Source organism: Loxodonta africana, chromosome 14, assembly GCF_030014295.1.
Source record: "Loxodonta africana isolate mLoxAfr1 chromosome 14, mLoxAfr1.hap2, whole genome shotgun sequence".
Taxonomy (NCBI): Eukaryota; Metazoa; Chordata; class Mammalia; order Proboscidea; family Elephantidae; genus Loxodonta; species Loxodonta africana.
This window is the reverse complement of record NC_087355.1, coordinates 79,159,516-79,179,976: the sequence shown is the minus strand read 5'-3', so window position 1 is coordinate 79,179,976 and position 20,461 is coordinate 79,159,516. Positions and strand designations below refer to the sequence as shown.

The 20,461-nt window shown below is 43.9% G+C and overlaps 1 protein-coding gene across 8 annotated transcripts in view; it reads left to right on the top strand.

Annotated features, from left to right (window-relative positions):
• Positions 1 to 20,461, top strand: part of CYRIB (CYFIP related Rac1 interactor B) — a 181,156-nt gene that overhangs the window by 83,160 nt on the left and 77,535 nt on the right. The window contains exon 1 of one of the 8 annotated variants that reach the window (XM_010588490.3): positions 7,315 to 7,338. The exons of the other annotated variants lie outside the window; for them this stretch is intronic. The gene's annotated coding sequence lies outside the window, so the exon portion shown is untranslated. Of the gene's footprint in view, positions 1 to 7,314; positions 7,339 to 20,461 lie in introns of those variants that run through there. 8 annotated transcript variants of the gene reach the window in all.

Below are 20,461 nucleotides of genomic sequence, written 5' to 3'. Positions count from 1 at the left end.
TCTATTAAAATATTTAAATTAAAAATTAAAATAATTACAGTTTGTGATATGTACTGTGGAGAGAAAAACCAGTGACATGTTGGGGATTAGGGGTTTGACTTTAGGAGGGCTGATCAGGAGCGCTGCTCTGAGGAGGTGACATCTGAATTTGTAGGTGGAGAAGCAGAGAGCCACAGAAGGGTCTGGAAAGCGTATTCAGGCACAGGGAGGAACAGCAAATGCAAGGCTGTGGGAGCCTACTTCCTTCTTGCAGGTCACTTGAGGGCTGGTGACACCAGGCTTGGAGCTGCCCTCCTTGTGAGAACTGGGTTACATTTGGAAATATGACAGAGGTGCATAGCTAGACCTTAAAACTCTAGGGAATTAGGGCGATAAGGACAACTTCATGGCTCCAGAGAGATTGGTTAATGTTTTGCCAAATAATAGGTGGAGGAAGGTACTGGGTTTGATTTGTTGGCTTTGTATTTTGGTTCTTTGTAAATAGCAGTTTTGGTACCATCTTTCAATGTGGGTCAAGCTTCTAGCCCTACCCAGGGAATTCCTAGCCCCTTTGCCTTGTCCTCTGCATTCAGGGGACTAAACCAATGGATCCTCATTTTTGAGGCAACACTGGGGCTTCAGTCATTAGCCTCGAAACTCTAACTGGAGGGGTTTAGAAGCTGTCTTTTTCTTTAAGGATTCAATATTCATTCCTCAAAAAGGAGGGAAGCACTTGCTAGAAGTCCCTGAATGTTAGATTGAGGAGCAAGGCTGGATACAAAGACAGCAAGAACTGTATTTAAGTACTTTTTAACATCTTAAGAGGTGTATTTGAGCTAATGGAGGCAGAAGATATTAATAAAGCCCTTTCTAAGGACAATTGGGCAATACAAATCAAGAGCCATGAAACTGCTCAGATCCTTTGACCCAGTAACTGCAATCCAGGGAACTTATGCTGAAATTAATCTTTTTTTTTTTTTTTTTTAAAGGGGAAAAACAATGAAAACAAACGTCTATAGCAATGTTATGTGTAATAGTAATAACATGGTACTTTAGAGTTTCGGAAGTATTTTCCCATACGCTATTTATGAGAGCATCACAACATACCTGTGAAGTAGGTTCTTATCCCTGTTTCACAGATAGGAAGTGGAAGGTTGGAGAAGTCAAGTGAGTGACCCTGGGTCACCCTAGCAGATTCAGGCTCAGAACTCAGCACATGACAAGTGAGCAACTGAAGGGACCGTGGTCAAGGGGAGTCAAGAGAACAGAAGGAGGGACCAGGGCTGAAAACAGTGATTGGACATCATCCGTGGCCAGTACCGTCCCGTGTCTTCCAAGTATCAGAATTAATCCTTACAAAAAATTTATGGGGAAACTGAGGCTTTGAAGGGTTGAGTAACTTGTATAAGTTGTGGTGGTGGTTGTTAGTTGTTGTGGAGTTGATGCTGACTTTTGGTGACCCTGTGTGTGCAGAGTAGAACTGTGCTCCATAGAGTTTTCAAGGCTATGACCTTTTGGAAGCAGATCGCCAAGCCTGTCTTCTGAGGCGCCTCTGGGTGGGTTTGAGCTGCCACGCTTTTGACTAGTAGTCGAGTACTTAACCATTTGCGCTGCCCAGGAAGTTGTGGAGCAGGTTTCAAACCCAGGTTGGGCTAGATCCAGAGCTTTGAGATGACTTCAGCTCTGCTACATTGCCCTCTGCTTCACGAGAATGCACTGTTGGATGAGTGAATACATGAATGTACAAATGAATGAATGGATGAGAGGGGTTAGGACGTTGGAACCTGCTTCCAGACAGAATTACACATCAGGGTTCCTGTGGAGCCCTTTCCCACAGTTCTGTGGTTCATATATGCAGTATAGTTGCCCAAGGCTCTCCCAGGAGAGTTCCAGCTTTGCTGGGCTAGGAAGTCACACTTTTCCAACACCCTTAGCCTAAGGGCTCTCTTTCCTCAATGCATTTATCCCTTACAAATGCCCAGAGCAAAATGAGTCCAGGATAAACCAGGCATATAGGGTGTGGACCTTTTAGCAACTTTAAGGAAGCTGAGCTATTTCGACATGGTGAAATATTCTGCAGCCATTAAAATGATAAATGTGACTGTGTAGCAAGATGAAGAAGTGTTGGGTAATAGTTGGCACATACCTGAAGATGCCAGTTAAAGCAATGTGTGTTTTCACGTGGTTAAGGGTTGGCAGAGAACATAGAGGAGTGAAAACTAATAATGGTGCTGGGATCTGATGGTGTTACCATCCCATTAGTCTGCTCAACTGGGAACCTCAGGGTCATGTCCCACAGCTCTTCCTCTTCTCCTGGATTCCACCAGTCACAAACTCCTGTAGACTGTACATCAGTATCTTAGTTCTAGGAGCCCTGGTGGCACAGTGGTTAAAGTGCTCGACTGCTAACCAAAAGGTCAGCGTTTTGAATTTACCAAATGCTCCATGGGAGAAAGATGTGGTAGTCTGCTTAGTAAAGATCTACAACCTTGGAAACCCTATGGGGCAATTCTACTTTGTCCTCCAGGGTCACTATGAGTCAGAATTGACTCGATGCCGGTGGGTTTTGGGTATCTTACTTCTAGTGCCTGTCCTCATCTCCGGAGCCCTGGTGGCGCTGTGGTAAAGAGCTCGGTCACGTTCCAAAAGGTTGGTGATTCAAACCCACTAGCTACTCCACGGGGGAAAGATATGGCAGTCTGCATCTTCCATACAGATTTACAGCCTTGGAAACCCTATGGGGCAGGCAGTTCTACTCTGCCCTATAGGGTGGCTATGAGTTGGGATCGACTTGACGGCAACTGGTTTTGATTTGGTATCTTAATTCTGGTGCCTGTCATTTCTGTCACCAGTGTCCGAGGCCAGGCTGTCCGTTATCTCTTGCCCCAGTGTGCTGTGAACACCCCCTCCCTTGTACTTCTGTGCTTGGCCCTTCCCTCTTCCCTTCAAGACTGAGCTCAAAGATGAGAGCACATCTTTGGTGAAGGTTTTACAGCCGTCCCGGGGAGAGTTAGTTCCTCCACCCTCTTCAGTTACGACAAACCTTGCTGTGTTGTAATTGTGAGGTTAACGCCCTTCCTCTCACTAAACTCTGAGACCCTCCAAGGGAGAGCCCACACGCTTTACTGTCCTTTAACCCAGACCCTTAGCGTGGTAGCTAGGATATGTCGTTGTTGGTGCCATCGAGTCTGTTTCGACTCACGGTGACCCCATGGGACAGAGGAGCTGCTCCAAAGGGTCTCCTAGGCTGTCATCTTTATGGGAGTACATCGCCAGGTCTTTCTCTAAGGGACGTTTTGGTTAGCAGCTGAGTGCCTAACTGTCACACCACCAGGACTCCTTTCCTAGGACGTAGTAAACCAAAACCAAAACCAAACCCATTGCTGTCGAGTCCATTCCGACTTATGACAACCCTATGTGCTATAGAGTAGAACTGCTTCATAGGGTTTTCTTGGCTGTAATCTTTACAGAAGCAGACTGCCAGACCTTTCTTCCACGGAGCTGCTGGGTGGGTTCTAACTGCCAATCTTTCAGTTAGTATTTGTGTGCAAACCATTTGCCCTATCAGGGACCTAGGACATAGTAGTGTGTTGATTGAATCGATGGTTGAGTGAAACATTTTATTTTTTATGTTTTAAAGTTGATTTAATAATAAGTAAAAACTTAAAAGAAAACAGCAACAGCATCTTCTGAAATTCAACAAATTAAACAGGGGCAATAAATATAGTGTAAGCGGAGGCATGAACCAACTGTAGAGTGGACAGATTGGGTTCTAATCCTGGATTTTTTAAATTGTACTTTAGATGAAGGTTTACAGAACTAGTTTCTCATTAAACAGTTAGTACACATACTGTTCTATGACACTGATTAACAACCCCATGACATGTCAACACTCTTCCTTTTCAACCTTGGTTTTCCTATTACCAGCTTTCCTGTCCTCTCCTGCCTCCTAGCCCTTGCCCCAGGGCTGGTGTGCCCCTTTAGTCTTGTTTTGTTTTATGGGACTGTCCAATCTGTGGCTGAAGGGTGAACCTCAGGAGTGACTTTATTACTGTGTGAAAGGGTTTCCGGGGACCACACTCTCAGGGTTTCTCCAGTCTCTGTCAGGCCAGCAAGTCTCGTCTTTCTTTCTGACTTAGAATTTTGTTCTACATTTTTCTCCAGCTCTGTCCGGAACCCTCTTTTGTGATCCCTGTCAGAGCAGTTGGTGGTGGTAGCCAGGCACCATCTAATTGTACCGGACTCAGTCTGGTGGAGGCCGTGGTAGATGTGGTCCATTAGTCCTTTGGACTAATTTTTCCCTTATATCTTTAGTTTTCTTCATTTTTCCTTGCTCCCGAAGGGGTCCTACCCTCCTTTTCTGATCAACATAAAACTTCTAAAGCTTTGACTTCAGCTAAAGTGTGATCACATTTATGCAGAATGATGAAGAACAAATTTGTGGAAAAATAAATTCAGCATTTCTTATCTCGTTTTTGAGTCGGCTTTGGTCTTTCAGGAGCCCTGGTGGCATAGTGTTAGTTAAGAGATCAGCTGCTAACCAAAAGGTCGGCAGTTCGAATCCACCAGCCGCTGCTTGGAAAGCCTATAAGTCGGAATTGACTCGAAGGCAGTGGGTTTGGATTTGCTCTTTCAGGACATCCTGTGTGGTGGAGTGGTGTTCGAACTTTCTCTTGAGTTCTAGCATAGGCCAGGAATGGATCTAGGGCAGATAAGGAGAAAGGTACCTCAGGAAGGAGGTATTTCACCCTCCTCACTGGACTCATCCCATTTTCCTGTATCATTAACGAACTGTTTTCATTGCTATACTGTAAGTTCCTCTGGGCCAGCATCAAGTTTGTGTTGCCCCACCCAGAGATAAATTTAGAAACAAACAGTGGATGAAAATTGTTGGGCACCAGATTTCTGCTCCGTGTAACCAAAGAGGTTCTTCACAATTAGAGGAGGCGCTCAACTGGCAGTAACGAGCTCCCCATAGCTGGAGATAGTGGAGCTAAACTGGATGTTCAGCTATTGAGGATACTATGGAAGGGATTTCTGCTTTTGGTGGGAGGTTGGGTTACAGGTGCGTGGTTACTCAGGGTTCACATCTAAGGGACTGGACAGGCTTATGAACTCTTCCCCTGGTTCAAATTGAGGACAGTGGATCCATATGGACCAGGGTTATTCAAGAGTGTCAGAGAAAAATGGCCAAGGTTCTTGAATTGGGAGGAATGTGCTGCCAGCATCAGCATTTGCGAAACATCGACTTACTAATGGTTTATTTGAAATTGATTTAGATTACATACAGTATGGAAGCCCCAAATCCTCCTGAAGTATAATATTTAGGGTAAAAAGGCTGAGGCCTGGGACTCTTGCCCTTAGTGTGTGCCTTGGAAAAAACCACCTAATCTCCCCATGACATTCTTAGCATGTGTCTGTGCAACATGGCTAATACCACTTTGCCTTGCCTAACTCAAGAGGAAGACAAGAAGGTTCAACAAGGGCTGCTTTTCTGTATTTGGGGACAAGGAGTGATCTATTGGACACGGTTAAGACCCAGGTAGTTCGAGTAGAGAAGGGGTTCATAATCAGGGGTTTCATAGATAGGTTCTCCAGATCTATAACAAATAACACCTCAAACTGCAGTTGTCAAGTCGATTTGGACCAATTTCATAGCGACCCAGCGTGACGGAGTAACACCATTCCATAGGGTTTTCTTGGCCGTAATCTTTTAAGGAAAGAGATAGCTAGGCCTTCTGCGTGCAGCTAGGTGGATTTGAACTGCCAGGTTAATAGTGGAACAAGGTTGCGCCACCTGGGACTTCTGAGTCCATTAAACCTGGTGCTGTCGAGCCATTCCCACTCATAGGGCCACACAGGACAGAGTAGAACTGCCCCAGAGGGTTTCCAAGGCTGTCCATCTTTATGGAAGCAGACTGCCACATCTTTCTCAGGTGGGAACCGGCTGGTGGGTTTGATCATCCAACCCTTCGGTCTTACCGTGTATGTTCAATAAATCACTCCGTGTCCCCACATACAGCACTATTGTACCATTGTATCATCTGGGTCCATAAACTCCCTCAAATTGTATGTAAGTTTGTGTGCTTCTGTGCATTCTCCTGGGGAGAAAAGCCCGTACTCCACGGGATTTTCAGTGGGGCCTTTGACCCTACATTTATTTAAAAAAAAAAAAAATTTACCTTTATCTTAACGATCTGGTCAGCAGCCCAATTGAAAATACCCCTAGGAGAGGTAACGTTGTGTTTGTGCCCTAGTGTTAATGAAAAAATCTGGGCTAGCGAGAAGGCATGTTTTGTGTTTGTGTGTGTGGGGGTGGCGGGAAGATTTATGTTTTAACAGTGAAAAAGGGAATTCAAGAAATAATGAAGAGGCTGCGCCCTCAGCCATATCCAAGTTCTCTGCCCAACTAGACATTTTTTTCCCCAGAGCAGACCTCAGAACAAGGGCCTGATTTATCTTTCGGTGCGAGGCGTGGCACGGTACAAGTCTCAAGTGGCGCCTGATTTTTCTTCTCTGATCTTTTAACACCTCCCAAGGGCGTCTCCACGATTGCCGGCGATAACGGTGCGGCTCTGGGGAACCTGCCAAGCGCATCCTCCGCGTTAGGGAGTGTGGGAGGCTCAGTACCTGGCCAGAGAGGGAAAGGCGTGGTGCCATCCAGCCCAGCCGTTCCAGGCGTGGGTGGTGGTGGAATGTGGCCACTTGCAGGGTTCAGCAGAAAGAATTCTGGCCTGCAAGCCCCGAGTTCCAGTTCCTACCATTTCTGAGTTCGCGGACGTGAGGCAGGTCGCCGCCACCTCCAAACCTCAAGTTTCTCCATTCTAAAACGAAAAAGCTGGCAGGCCCTGGGCCACCCAGCTGCCATCTCCGCGCGAGGTGCTGCCCCTTTAAGAAGGGCGCGGGCGCGGAAGAGGTGGCCGCGCCCCCTTCCTCTCCACGCCAGGCGGGCCCGACCACCTGTCTCCGGCCCGCCCCGCCCTTTTCGGAAGGGGCGGGGGAGGAGGGGGCGGAGAAGGAAGGCTGAGGATTTACCTTGTGGGGCGGGCGCGCGGCGCATGCGCACGGCCGGACAGGTCCCCGGCGCCCTCACTTCCTGGCATTCCCCCCTCCCCCTCCTCGCCGTTACCCTGTACATCCGGGTCACTTGCCCTCCCCGCTCGGAGCAGCCGCTGCAGCCGCCGCTTGGCTTGTCGTGGCTCCGCCACAGGGGCAGGTGCGGAGGGGCTCCCGGTCGTGCCGCGGCCGCCTCTCCCGCTCCGTGGCCGGGGCTCCCCCTAGCGCCGCTGAGGAGCCGCCAGCGCGGCTCGTGGAGGGCGGAGGAGCGGGGCTGAGAGAGCCTGGAGGCTCGAGCGCAGGGTGAGTGATTTCTTTTTACCGTCTTCCTTCACAGTCCTCGCCGTCCGCCCTCTCGCCCCCATTTTGGCGGAGCGAGTGGCTGGCGCGCGGGCTCACGCCCGGCTTCCTCCTTCCCGGCGCGGAGGGCCCGGCCCGGGCGCCCACCCCCCGCGCTGCGGCTGCTCCTCGGGCGGCCCCGCTTCCTCCGGCCGGCGCCCGGCCCCCGCAGCCCCGGCGCCCATTCATTCGGATCCTGCTTTCTGCCGCCTCTCCCTCAGCTTGGACCTCCACGCGCGTGCCCGCCGCAGCCTCGCGCCGCAGCCGCCTCGCACCGCGGCCGGGGTTCTGCCGCCGCGGGTGACCTGCTCCCGGCTCTGCCCCCCGCCCCAGCTCCCTACTTCCCTCCCACCCTGGTGCGCAGATCCACACCCCCTTCTCCGCGGCTCGCCACGCCTGGCCCCGACATCCCCTGGTCGCTAGCGACGAAGCTGCTGCTTAAATTCAACGGCCCCGCGTGACTTCATCTCCCACCTGTGCGACCAGACCGTCCTACTGACCTGCTGCTGCCTTCACCTCTTGACGCCCGGCTTTTAAAGTTCAGATTCTTCGTCCTAGGGTGTGGTGTGAAAGTGTTTCCAAAACACAGAGTTTCTACTATAATTACCCAAATCTATGACTGTCAAACTGTAGTGGAAGTGGCAATTGCTGTGGGTTTGTTTTTTTTTTTTTAAATCTCATGGCTATTCTCGGCCATACCAGCTATCTTTTTTTTCCTCTCTTGGAGGAGTATCAACGATGGGTTGATTTCTCTGAATGTAAAATCTGGTAGAAGATTGTTACCTTCTACTCCAGATTCCTTCTGGCTCGATTCCTTGAGTGATTTGCAACATTACCTGTTAACCACCGTTTGTTGGTGAGACTTTTTCTTGTCTCATCTGTCAGCAACATTTATTGAGTGTCCCCTGCGTGTGGAATACTGATGAAATGCTCGAATACTTGCAGTACCTCTAAGTGCTGTTCTGGATAAGAATGATTTTTGGAATTTGTGTACACTTTTTTTCTTTCGTAAATGTGCTCTTTAATCTCCATGTGAAAAATGTGTATCAATGCGTTTTGTGTTTTTACAGTCTTGCAGTTTTGCAGATTGATATGCCAGAGAAGTGTTTTCTATCGCTAAAGGAATTTCAGTCTCTTGGGTCTTTAGGGATTTATTATTGCAAGTCATATTGAAGTAATGTACCTCAAGAAAGATATACTGATCCTTTTAATTCTTTAATTGCATTTAATAATAGAAACAGAACTTTGTGTCTAGAAGAACTTGATAATTGGTGTTTACTTGATACTGGGTAAAGTGTTGCAGTTCACGGAAACTGCCTGGTCAGCATTCATAAGATGAAGTGACAGCACTTTTCATGTGACTTTCATAGTCCATAATCATGAACTTCAAGGTGGGTTTTTAGCCACTCAGCCTATGTATGAATGTGATGATACTTTTGTTATCAGTAATAATAGTAACAATTTAACAGCCATTTTTTCCAGGGAGCTAGGTATTCATTAAAAAGGGCCTTGGCAGTTTGTTCTACATTTAGGTTTTATATAACTAGTCTAGCAGTAAGATTTCTTTTTCTTCTCTCATTCAAAAATTTATACACTTTTTTTTGTGACATCAGTTGCAGTCCCTGCAACGTGTCAGCATTGTCCCCCTTTCTGCCCCAGTTTTGCGTATCCATTAGTCCAGCTTTCCTGTGTCTTCCTGCCATCTCATCTTTGCTTTTGGGCAGGTGTTGCCCATTTGGTTTTGTATACGGGAATTAAGAAGCGCGTTCCTCACGTGTGTTATTGTTTGTATTGGCTGAAACGTAAATTCGAGTGTGACTAGTTCTGAGTTAGCGGGGTGTCCAGGGGCCGTAGTCTCAGGGGTTCCTCCAGTCTCTGTCAGACCTGTAAGTTTGGTTTTTCTTATTGTGAATTTGAATTTTGTTCTGCATTTTTCTCCTGCTCTGTTTGGGATCCTCTGTTGTGGTCCCTGTCAGAGTGGTTGTAGCAGTAAGATTTCTTGACTCATAGTCAAGATTAAATTTTTCTGGCAGAGCAAGTTTGCTAGATAGTAATTTTTTAAATTCCTTAAAACTTTAACAATGATGTGGCTGCTACAGAGGGAATTCTTGCTTTGTAAAATGTGGGATACATTGCATGAAATCTAGATTATGTGATAATTGGGTAGAGGCTGTTATTTTTCTCATTTAAGAAAGTGGTTGACCAAAGAGATTCACATGGAAGCATGATTAGATGAATAAATTGGTTCTGGTTGCCTCAGGAAAAATACAGTTTCAGAAAGCTAAATGAATGCTGTTTATTTCTTGTAGATTACAGGTAACATTGATCTTAAAATTCATTTCTCTGAGTTTTTCAGAGTTAAGTAGGGTAAAAGAAATTACTTGTCAAGTAATGCCACTCTTGAGCTTGTTTGACTCATCTTTTAAATAGGTATTCACCTTTATTTATCAAGTAATTGATGGAGGAGTATAGGGAGATGCGTATTTCATTTTACTCCTAGTCTCTTTGGAGAAGATACTGGACTGGATTAAAGTACAGGCCAACTGATAAATTTTGTCACTGATAAGACGCTGAGAGTACCAGCTGCCTTTAAATCGATTCTGATTCATGGCGACTCCATGTATGTCAGAGTAGAACTGGGCTCCGTAGGGTTTTCAGCGGCTCATTTTTCAGAAGTAGACCCTCGGGCCTTTCTCATCCAAGGCACCTGTGGGTGGACTGGACCCTCGTACCTTCTTCTCAGCAGCTGAACGTGTTAACCAGTTAGCAACAGCTTGTTAACTGCACCACCCAAGGACTACAGCTGAGGTTGCTGAACTCTCACTAAGTATAAGTGCACTCCGCTGTGGTGTTGTTTGCTAGCTGCCGTAGAGTCAGCTCCAGCTCATGGCGACCTTACGTGTAGACAGAATGAAGTGTTGCTGGGTCCTGGGCCGTTTCCATTTAAGAGCCTGTAATTTTCCCTTTAACTGTTTAAGGAGAACAAAATGGTATTTTATTTAATTGTTAGTTAGTGGCATGCCTCCTATTATTTTTGATCTTTTATTTTGTGTCACTCCATCAGGGTTTAGCACAGTGCCTGCCTGGTGCATAGTGGATATTTACTAAATGTTTTCAATGATGGAATGAATGGCAAGGTCAAAGAGTTTTCAGGTCTAACAGCATTTTGTAATTATATGGCAAAAGTTTTGGATAAAGATGTTGATCGACCTTAGTTGCAGTTTCCTCAAGTATTTTGTGTGTTTTAAAGATTGCTATATTGGATTATTTAAATTGCTTTGAGATCTTTGGGGGAAAGTACAATAGGCTTGTCATTTTGTGTTACGCTTTAACTCACTGAAGGGATTTGTGTGCTTAGAGTGGCTATTTGATATATGTATCTTGTCAGCATTAAATTTCTTGTGCACTGAAAGTTTCTAAAAGTCAGCATAAAAATTCTTGAAAGCATGAGCTCATGCAGTATTATGTTCAGTTCACTAAATTTGGTTAATTTTTCAAAGAATTTTTTTTTAATACAGCAGGAATGAAAAGCATAATCCAGTAGTGTGGCAGTGGCAACTTAATGTTTCCGTGGTGGTGATGATGCTAATGTTAATATTTATTAATGGTGTTTATTACTTGCCAGGTAGTGTTCCAAAACATATTTAATGTTTATAACAATCTTATTAAATAGGTATTAGTATTTCCATTTTACAGATGAGGAAACTGAGGTTAAGTTGTCACAGTAACTGAGTGATAGAGCTGGTTCCCATCTGTCTGGCTCCAGAGTTCACGGTCTTTGATAATGCCGTAATGTGAAGCATCCACTCTATGCTAGCTTCTTCATATACATCAGGTTAGTTCTGTGACAACTCTAAAAGGTGTAGGTAGTTAGTTTTCACATTAGAAAATTAAGGCACTTAGGTAACTTGGTGAAGTACGCTCCCAAGTAGGGTGTGGAAGGCTGACATATGAACCAAGTTCTGTATGAGTTGTAGCCCTTACTTTATTTCAGAGTACTAATTTGAGGTCCTGTATTTGATATTAGGAGCCCTGGTGGCTCAGTGGTTAAAGCGCTCAGGTGCTAACTGAAAGGTTGCCGGTTTGAACTCACCAGCTCTCCATGGGAGAAAGATGCTGCAATCTACTTCTTTAAAGATAGCCTTGGAAACCCTCTGGGGCACTTCTGCTCTGTCCTGTAGGGTTGCTGTGAATCAGAATTGATGGCAGTGAGTTTGGTTTTGGGTTTTAGTATCTAGACTGTGGACGGCATACTTAAAATGACAGACCTCAAAACTCTTTTCAGCTGCTGTACTCAAGTGGACATATACAGGATTATAATTTCTTGGTCACTGGCTGTAGATTCACCTCCATTCTCACTCATGCAAGTGTATTAGAACATGAATGATTGACATTTTTATTTGGGTTACCTGTAACTTAACAAGGAAATTATTCTTAGAATTTTAGTTCTTTAAGTATGCACTTTCTTGAGCGAGATCACATGTCTTAGGTATCCAGTGCTGCTATAACAGGAGTGCCACAGGTGGGTGGCTTTAATGAACAGAAGTGTATTTTCTCACAGTTTAGGAAGCTCTTGTTGTATTGTTGTTAGGTGCCATCGAGTTGGTTCTGACTCATAGTGACCCTGTGTACAACAGAATGAAACACCACTTGGTCCTGTGCCATCCTCACAGTTGTTATGCTTGAGCCCACTGTTGCTACGACTGTGTCAGTCCATCTCGTTGAGGGTCTTCTTCTTTTTTGCTGACCTTCTACTTTACCAAGCACAAAGTTCTCTGGGGACTGATCCCTCCTGATAACATGTCCAAAGTATGTGAGACATAGTCTTGTCATCCTTGCTTCTAAAGAGCAATCTGGCTGTGCTTCTTCTAAGACAGATTAGTTCATTCTTTTGGCGGTCCATGGTATATTCAATATTCTTTGCCAACACCACAATTCAAAGGTGTCAATTCTTCTTTGGTGTTCCTTATTCATGGTCCAGCTTTTGCCTGCATATGGGGGGATTGAAAACACCGTGACTTGGGTCAGGTACACCTTAGTCCTCAAGGTGACATTTTTGCTTTTTAACACTTCAGAGAGGTCTTTTGCAGCACATTTGCCCAATGCAGTGTGTAGTTTGATTTCTTGACTACTGCTTCCATGGGTGTTGATTGTGGATCCAAGTAAAATGAAATACTTGACAACTATTAAGAGGCTACAAGGCTGAACTGAGGGAAGCTCTTGTTGTCTGCTCTGGGGTAAGGTCCTTGTCTCTTCTAGTGCCTGTTCTTAGGTTCCTTTGCTATCATGTGGCCTGTATCTTCCTTTCCTGTTGTGCTTGCTTGCTTACTTAACCTGCTCTTTTATATCTCAAAAGAGATTGTTATGACACTGCTTTATTAACATAACAGAAAACCCGTTCCCAAATGGGATTATAAACTCAGGTGTAGGGATTAGGATTTACAACACATTTTGGGTACAGTTCAGTCTGTAACATCACACATCCTGATCATGGCACCATCAGTGAGAATGACAGTTCCAGATGTGTTTTCAAGTATGCATTTTTCCAAACATAAGCTTTCGTTTAAATAGAAGATCGAATGCAAAGATATTTTTTCCAGCTATTTAAAAAGATCATGTTCAACGTAGAGGTACTGTCGTATGCTACATTGTGAACAGTGAATCCTGTACAGTTATTTTCTGCCATGAAAGTAATTTCTACTTGGTGTATTCTAGTTGGTGTATTATGTTTGGTATATTTCAAATTGTTGAGTGATAGAGACTTCTTGTTGTGTCTAGAATACTTCTAGTCATAAATTGTTCTCAGATAATCCAAATTATTCTGCATATTAGTTTAGGTCAAACATTTCCAGGAGACATTTGCTATTAAAATTTTCTGACATACTCCAACCCGACCCATTTATTAATTGAGGATTATTTATGCTATTTTTCCTATTCTTAAGGTAATAGAGAATGGAATGCATTAGTTTAAATAAAATCTGAGATTTAGTAGGTCTTGAAGTAGACTTTTGTGATTTGCTGACTTGTACTCTTATAAAAAAAAAAATTTTTTTTTTTTTTTACTCTTATCAGCAGATTCTACTCATTGTAATGTTTTAGTATATATGGACAAGAACATTTCAGTACTAATTTGCTCTTGTCTGATAGTGTGAAGATCCTCAGGTTATTATCTATGAGATAGAAATAAATGTCTCTGCCATGTGTCTCAGTGCGGTTGTGAAATTTTTATTAATTTCAGTGCAACGTAATAGGTAAGGTAGGATATAGTTTTATTAAAGCAATGCATTTCTAAGTCAAATGATCATTAAAAAATAATTTTTCTGTTTTCGATTATCTTTTTGATACCTGGCACAATACTTGGTATAGGGATTGCTATCAATTACCAAATATGTATTGAGCACACAAGCAGGGTTATATAACAATGAATGAAACATTTATGGTCTCTGCTTAGTAGAATAGAAAGTAGGAGGGGAAAAAATACCATTTAAATTCAGTGATAATGTGTTACAGGGTATCTAATCTTATCTTGATGGGTCAGGATAAAAGTCTGTGCTGTGTTGACATCTAAACTAAGACCTGAAGAGTGGACTAATAGTTAGGCAGAAGGGAGAATGCATGGGGGCAGAAAGAGGGGGAGAGGCAAAAGCCTGGAGATAAAAGAGAGGTCATGTATATTTTAGAAACCGATGTCGTTGTTAGGTGCCATCCAGTCGGTTTGGACTCATAGTGACTCTGTGTACAATAGAATGAAACACTACCCAGTCCTGTGCCACCCTCATAATCATTATGTTTGAGCCCATTGTTGCAGTCACTGTGTCAGTCCATCTTGTCAAGAGTCTTCCTCTTTTTCGCTGACCCTCTACTTTACCAAGCCTGATGTCCTTCTCCAGGGACTGGCCCCTCTGGATAACACGCCCAAAGTATAGGAGATGAAGTCTCACCATTCTCCCTTCCAGGAAGCACTCTGGCTGTATTTCATCCAAGACAGACTTGTTTATTCTTCTAGCAGTGATGATACAGTCAATATTTTTTGCCAACACCATAATTAAAATATATCAGTTATCAGTTCTTAGATCCTCCTTATTCATTGTCCAGCTTTCGCATGCACGTGAAGCGATTGAAGATATCATGGCTTGGATCAGGCGCATCTTAGTTCTCAAAGTGAAATCTTTGCTTTTTAGCACTTCAAAGAGGTCTTTTGCGCAGATTTGCCCAATGCAATACGTTGCTTAATGTCTTTGCTGCTTCCATGGGCATTGATTGCGGATCCAAGTAAAATGAAATCCTTGATAACATCAGTCTTTTCCCCATTTATTGTGCTGTTGCTTATTGGTCTAGTTTTGAGGGTTTTTGTCTTCTTTATGTTGAGGTGTAATCCATACTGAAGGCTGTAGTCTTTGACCTTCATCCGTGCTTCAAGTCCTCTTGTCTTTCAGCAAGCAAGGTTGTGTCATCTGCATATCGCAGGTTGTTAACAAGTCTTTGACCAATCCCGATGCCACATTCTTCTTTATGTAGTCCAGCTTCTTGGATTATTTGCCCAGCATACAGATTGAATACGTATGGTGAAAGGATATAATCCTGATGCCACCTTTCTTGATTTTAAAGCATGCAGTATATGCCCTTGCTTTGTTCGAATGACTGTCTCGGTCTATGTTCCGGTTCCGCGTGAACACAGTTAAGCGTTCTGGAATTTCTGTTCTTCACAGGGAAACTGATAGTGGTTCTGAATGTCAGTAATATGAAATGTAAAGGAGGAGTGGGACAGATGAGGCAGGAGGTGAGTTGTAAAACTGGCTGCATGAGTCATGTTAAGAAGTTCAGTTTGGAATGAAGGCAGTGGGAAAGCCATTAAGGGAAGGGGGAGTGAAATATTCAAGTTTGTCTTTTTGAAATGTTGTGCTGACAGCTTTTGGAGAATGGATTAAAGGTGAAATAAGATTGCATTCAGAGAACCAAGAAGCAGTTGCTGAAGTCCAGGGAAGACTCGGTAGTGATCTGCACGTGAGCAGTGGCAGTGGAGGGATGGTATTAAATGTCTGTATGATTTACCAGATGTGAGTCCCACTGAGCCAGTGACTTTGCCTCCTGTGACGGAGTTGGGGATAAAGTTTCCCCCAAGGGGCTAGCTGCCACTTTTTCATGTAAAGTTGAGATGCTGCTGAGGCTAAGTCGGATGTGTTCTCAAGTAGGCATTTTCCATTGACTTCCCTCTGCCTTAGCCATTGAGTCCTAGTTAACTCACCCCAGAGTAGGAATATCAGGCTAGAGACTCGAGGCCTTCATGAGTCAGCCATTGGGTTTCCTTGAGAGTCCAGTCGCAAACTAATAGCTGCTTTTCAAAAGCAGTATGTGTCAGGGAGACAGAGAATCCAAAACTCTGAGAGGCATTTCTAGGTGGATGCTGCTTCCCTTTGCCAGAGGTTCCAGTCGTAAAAAATCACAAGTTCCAGAGATTTGTAGCTGAAAATCTTCCTGATCAGGAGAATCCCTTCTGGCGCTTAGGGATGGGAAAGGACATGCGGATAACACATCGATTCCTATTTGATTTTAGGATGTGAAGGCAGCAGCAGCAGTGTATTGGATTGGTCCACAGAGCCCCCGGGCAACATTCCCTGCCCTGCTGTGAACCCGACCCAGATACTATCAGCTGAATCTGGGTGTCCTCTCTCCCCGTGGGACCAGATAAGATGGTGACTAGGGTGTCTGTATCCAAGAGAGCCATAAAGTTTGAGTCCTTCACCAGAGTTCCTCATGCAGTCTGAGACAGGCGTGTATGGCCTTCGGTCCCTCTTGGGGGACAGGGACACCTCAGCGCGATCCCTAACCATCTTTCCCTTTAAAGAGAAGAGTTGAGGACAGAAGCAGAGGGAGGGATCAGAGAGAGCAACTCTACCAGTCGTCAAGGCTTGTCATCCACTTTTGCTTATGCCCTCAGTTCAGCCCAAGGAACTTCGAATCTTTTCAGCCCTCCCAAAATCCGTTTTGGGCAGCAAGGTCGTCGTTACGGACAGGGTTTACTTCCGCTTCGGGAACTTCCTGATGCAGCAATCACAGCCACGTTGCATTGCACCTGGGGCTTGCTGCCCCATTGTCATGATACATCCCTTTGCCAGCCCAGAGGAGAGTGAATAATCAAGCCACTGTTGGGGCAGCTAATTAAGTACAATTCTACCTCTCCTGCTCAGTCTCTAAACGTTAATTCAACTCCGTCTTATGAACAGGTAGAACAATGGGGGATCCTTACATCTATCTTTGCTTCCCCCATTGATTTTGTATAAAAAAAGTATCCTAAAAATACTATTTTGAAAGCTAGCTTTAGTTGCAGAAGGTTATTTGTTACATTTGAGTTTGTTTTGATTTAAATAGTCAGTGTGTTCTGCTGTTTCATAACTATACTTAACAAGTTGTTTTCAGAAGTAGAGAATCAACTTCCATTCATTTGGGTTAATCCAAACCAAACCCAACCCAACCCATTGCCGTCAAGTCGATTCCGACTCATAGCGACCCTATACGACAGAGTAGAACTGCACCATAGAGTTTCTAAGGAGGTCCTGGTGGATTCGAACTGCCAACCTTTTGGTTAGCAGCTCTAGCTTTTAACCACTACTCCACGAGGGTTTCCCGTTTGGGTTAAAGCATACATGAATTTAGAGACTTGAAAATGTAATCTAGCTTTGGTGGATCTAGTTCTAAATTGTTAGTGGGAAAAAGTAGCTGGATGCCTGAGAATGTAGAATCAAGGACTGAAGCCTTTGGAAATAGTCTTTGATAATTGGGACTTCCTATATTAAATATGAATAAAGTTAAACTAAAGCTTTTCCTTTTTATTTATAGCAGTAGTCAAAATATGTAGCCTGGGTTTGGCAACTCTTTGAAATGGGCGTGCCAGCGTTCCATTATAGTATGTGTGATGGCGACAACTGGCCAGGGCTCTGCTTTTGGTATGTGTCACTGACCCCTACTTAGTAGTCTGTTAGTACATTAAATGTGTGTCTTAAGAACTTTAACTGATTTTCAGTGTTCTTTTTGTTAAGCAACTTTTTACACAGTAAATTGTTTTATTAAAATGTGTATTTAATTTTCCTTTTTAACTTGTCTCAATTATTTGCCTAGTTTGGGTAGGTAGATAGTTGTGCACTTAAATAATTTTTATAGCTTATGCATTTAAATAATTTTTTAAAAAGGTTTAAGTTTCAAATTTCTTCCTAGTTCAGGTCCACAAGCACATCTTTTTGTGAAGTCCTTTCAATGTCTCCAGTCTCTCAGATCCTTTTTAGGATCTGTTTCAAGTCTCACAGTAAAAGATAAATGAACAGATTTGTAAAAAAAAAAAAAAAAAAAGGTTAACTGGTTAAAGTATTATAAGAAACTGTCTAAAAGTTATAATGTAGGATTAAACAGGTATTCCAAGTCGGTTTAGCCTAGGCAGTTTTTTCCCCCTTGTATAGCAAGGTTACAAGGAGCCCTGGGGGTGTAGTGGTTAGGTGCTTGGCTGCTAACTGAAAGGTCAGCGGTGCAAACCCACCAGCCGCTCCATGGGAGAAGGATGTGCCAGTCTGTTTCCATAGGATTACAGCCTTGGAAACCGTGTGGGGTACCTCTTCTCTGTACTCTAGGGTTCCTTTGAGTCTCAACGGCAGTGGGAAAGCAAGGTTACATTGCACATCAAATCTGGTATCTCATTCACTCTACCAAATCGTTATAGTTTTGCCTCACAGTAAGAATTTCTTTGTGATAATTCCTCTCACTCATCATGTTCCCAGTCTGATAGCTGCATAAGTAAAATTTACCACTGGTTAATGTTAAGGTGCTTATCATTGCTTCGTTTTATTGTGTTTTAAGTGGAAGTTTACTGTGCAAGTTAGTTGTTTTAATATGGAGGAGGAGAATAGACTCAGTATGACAAAGTACATCCTTTCCCCTCATTCTCTGTAAAAATGGGAACTATAAGTATCCTTTTTATGAGTTAATTGGGAATAGCGGAAAGGAGACTGCCCCAGGAACTATTCCTTTAAGCCCCATCTGTTTAGATAGAGCCTTGCTGGATTTCTATCCAAAGAGAGATCTGGAGCAGGTTTTGGATAGTTCTGCTTTCTTTTTTAATCTCTGGTATAGGAATGGAGTTCCTGGCTGGCGCAAACAACTATAAGCCCTTAGCTGCTAAATGAAAGGTTGGTGGTTTGAGGCCAGCCAGTAGTGCCTTGGAAGAAATGCCTGAAGAGCCACTTCAAAAAAAAATTAGCCATTGAAAACCCTACGGGGTATGGTTCTATTGTGACACATATGGAGTCACTATGAGTCAGAATCGACTTGGCAACTGGTGGGGGTATAGGAATATACATAATATGCATGTTTGTTTGTTTTTGTCTGGCTTTGTTCCTGTTACAGCTTTGTATAGCTGGAGAATGTAATCTGGAAGAAACGGGTGACTTTTTAAAACCTTTTTCAGTAAAGATGTGGGGCTAGCGGCTAATCAGGGCTAAAAGATGTGTTCTCATGACTCAGTACTCTACAGAAAAGTTGGAAATAAAAATCTTCTGCAATCCTGACAGTAAAGCTAAGTGTTGTTATGTGTGCTGTTTTGATAAAATGTTAATATGTACTTCATTATAATACAGTTTCTACTGACTTTTGTCTTTGATATCCAGAAAAACTCAATTTCTTCAATTGTAATCATACACTTTTTTAAAAATAATTTTTATTGTGCTTTAAGTGAAAGTTTACAAATCAAGTCAGTCTGTTACATATAAGTTTATATACACCTTACTACATACTCCCATTTACTCTCCCCCTAATAAGTCAGCCCGCTCCCTTCTTCCAGTTTCTCCTTTCATGACTGTTTTGCCAGTTTCTAACCCTCTCTACCCTCCCATCTCCCCTCCAGACAGGAGATGCCAACACAGTCTCAAGTGTCCACCTGATACAAGTAGCTCACTCTTCATCAGCATCTCTCTCCAGTCCATTGTCCAGTCCCTTCCATGTCTGATGAGTAGTCTTCGGGAATGGTTCCTGTCCTGGGCCAACAGAAGGTTTGGGGACCATGACCTCTGGGATTCTTCTAGTCTCAGTCCGACCATGAAGTCTGGTCTTTTTTTTATTAACTTTTATTGAGCTTCAAGTGAACGTTTACAAATCAAGTCAGACTGTCACATATAAGTTTATATATACCTTACTCTGTACTCCCACTTGCTCTCCCCCAATGAGTCAGCCCTTCCAGTCTCTCCTTTTGTGACAATTTTGCCAGCTTCCAACTCTCTTTATCCTCCCATCCCCCCTCCAGACAGGAGATGCCAACACAGTCTCAAGTGTCCACCTGATACAAGCAGCTCACTCTTCATCAGCATCTCTCTCCAACCCATTGTCCGGTCCCTTCCATGTCTGATGAGTAGTCTTTGGGAATGGTTCCTGTCCTGGGCCAGCAGGAGGTTTGGGGACCATGACCGCCGGGATTCTTCTAGTCTCAGTCCGACCATGAAGTCTGGTCTGTTTTATGAGAATTTGGGGTCTGCATCCCACTGATCTCCTGCTCCCTCAGGAGTTCTCTGTTGTGTTCCCTGTCAGGGTAGTCATCGGTTGTGGCCAGGCACCATCTAGTTCTTCTGGTCTCAGGATGATGTAAGTCTCTAGTTCATGTGGCTCTTTCTGTCTCTTGGGCTCATAGTTATCGTGTGACCTTGGTGTTCTTCATTCTCCTTTGATCCAGGTGGGCCGAGACCAATTGCTGCATCTTAGATGGCCGCTTGTTAGGATTTAAGACCCCAGACGCCACACTTCAAAGTGGGATGCAGAATGTTTTCGTAATAGAATTTATTATGCCAATTGACTTAGAAGTCCCCTTAAGCCATAGTCCGCAGACCCCCGCCCTTGCTCCGCTGACCTTTGAAGCATTCAGTTTATCCCGGAAACTTCTTTGCTTTTGGTCCAGTCCAGTTGAGCTGACCTTCCCTGTATTGAGTATTATCCTTCCCTTCACCTAAAGTAGTTCTTATCTACTAACTAATCAGTAAATAACCCTCTCCCACCCTTCGTCCCTCCCCCTTCTCATAACCACAAAAGAATGTGTTGTTCTCAGTTTATACTGTTT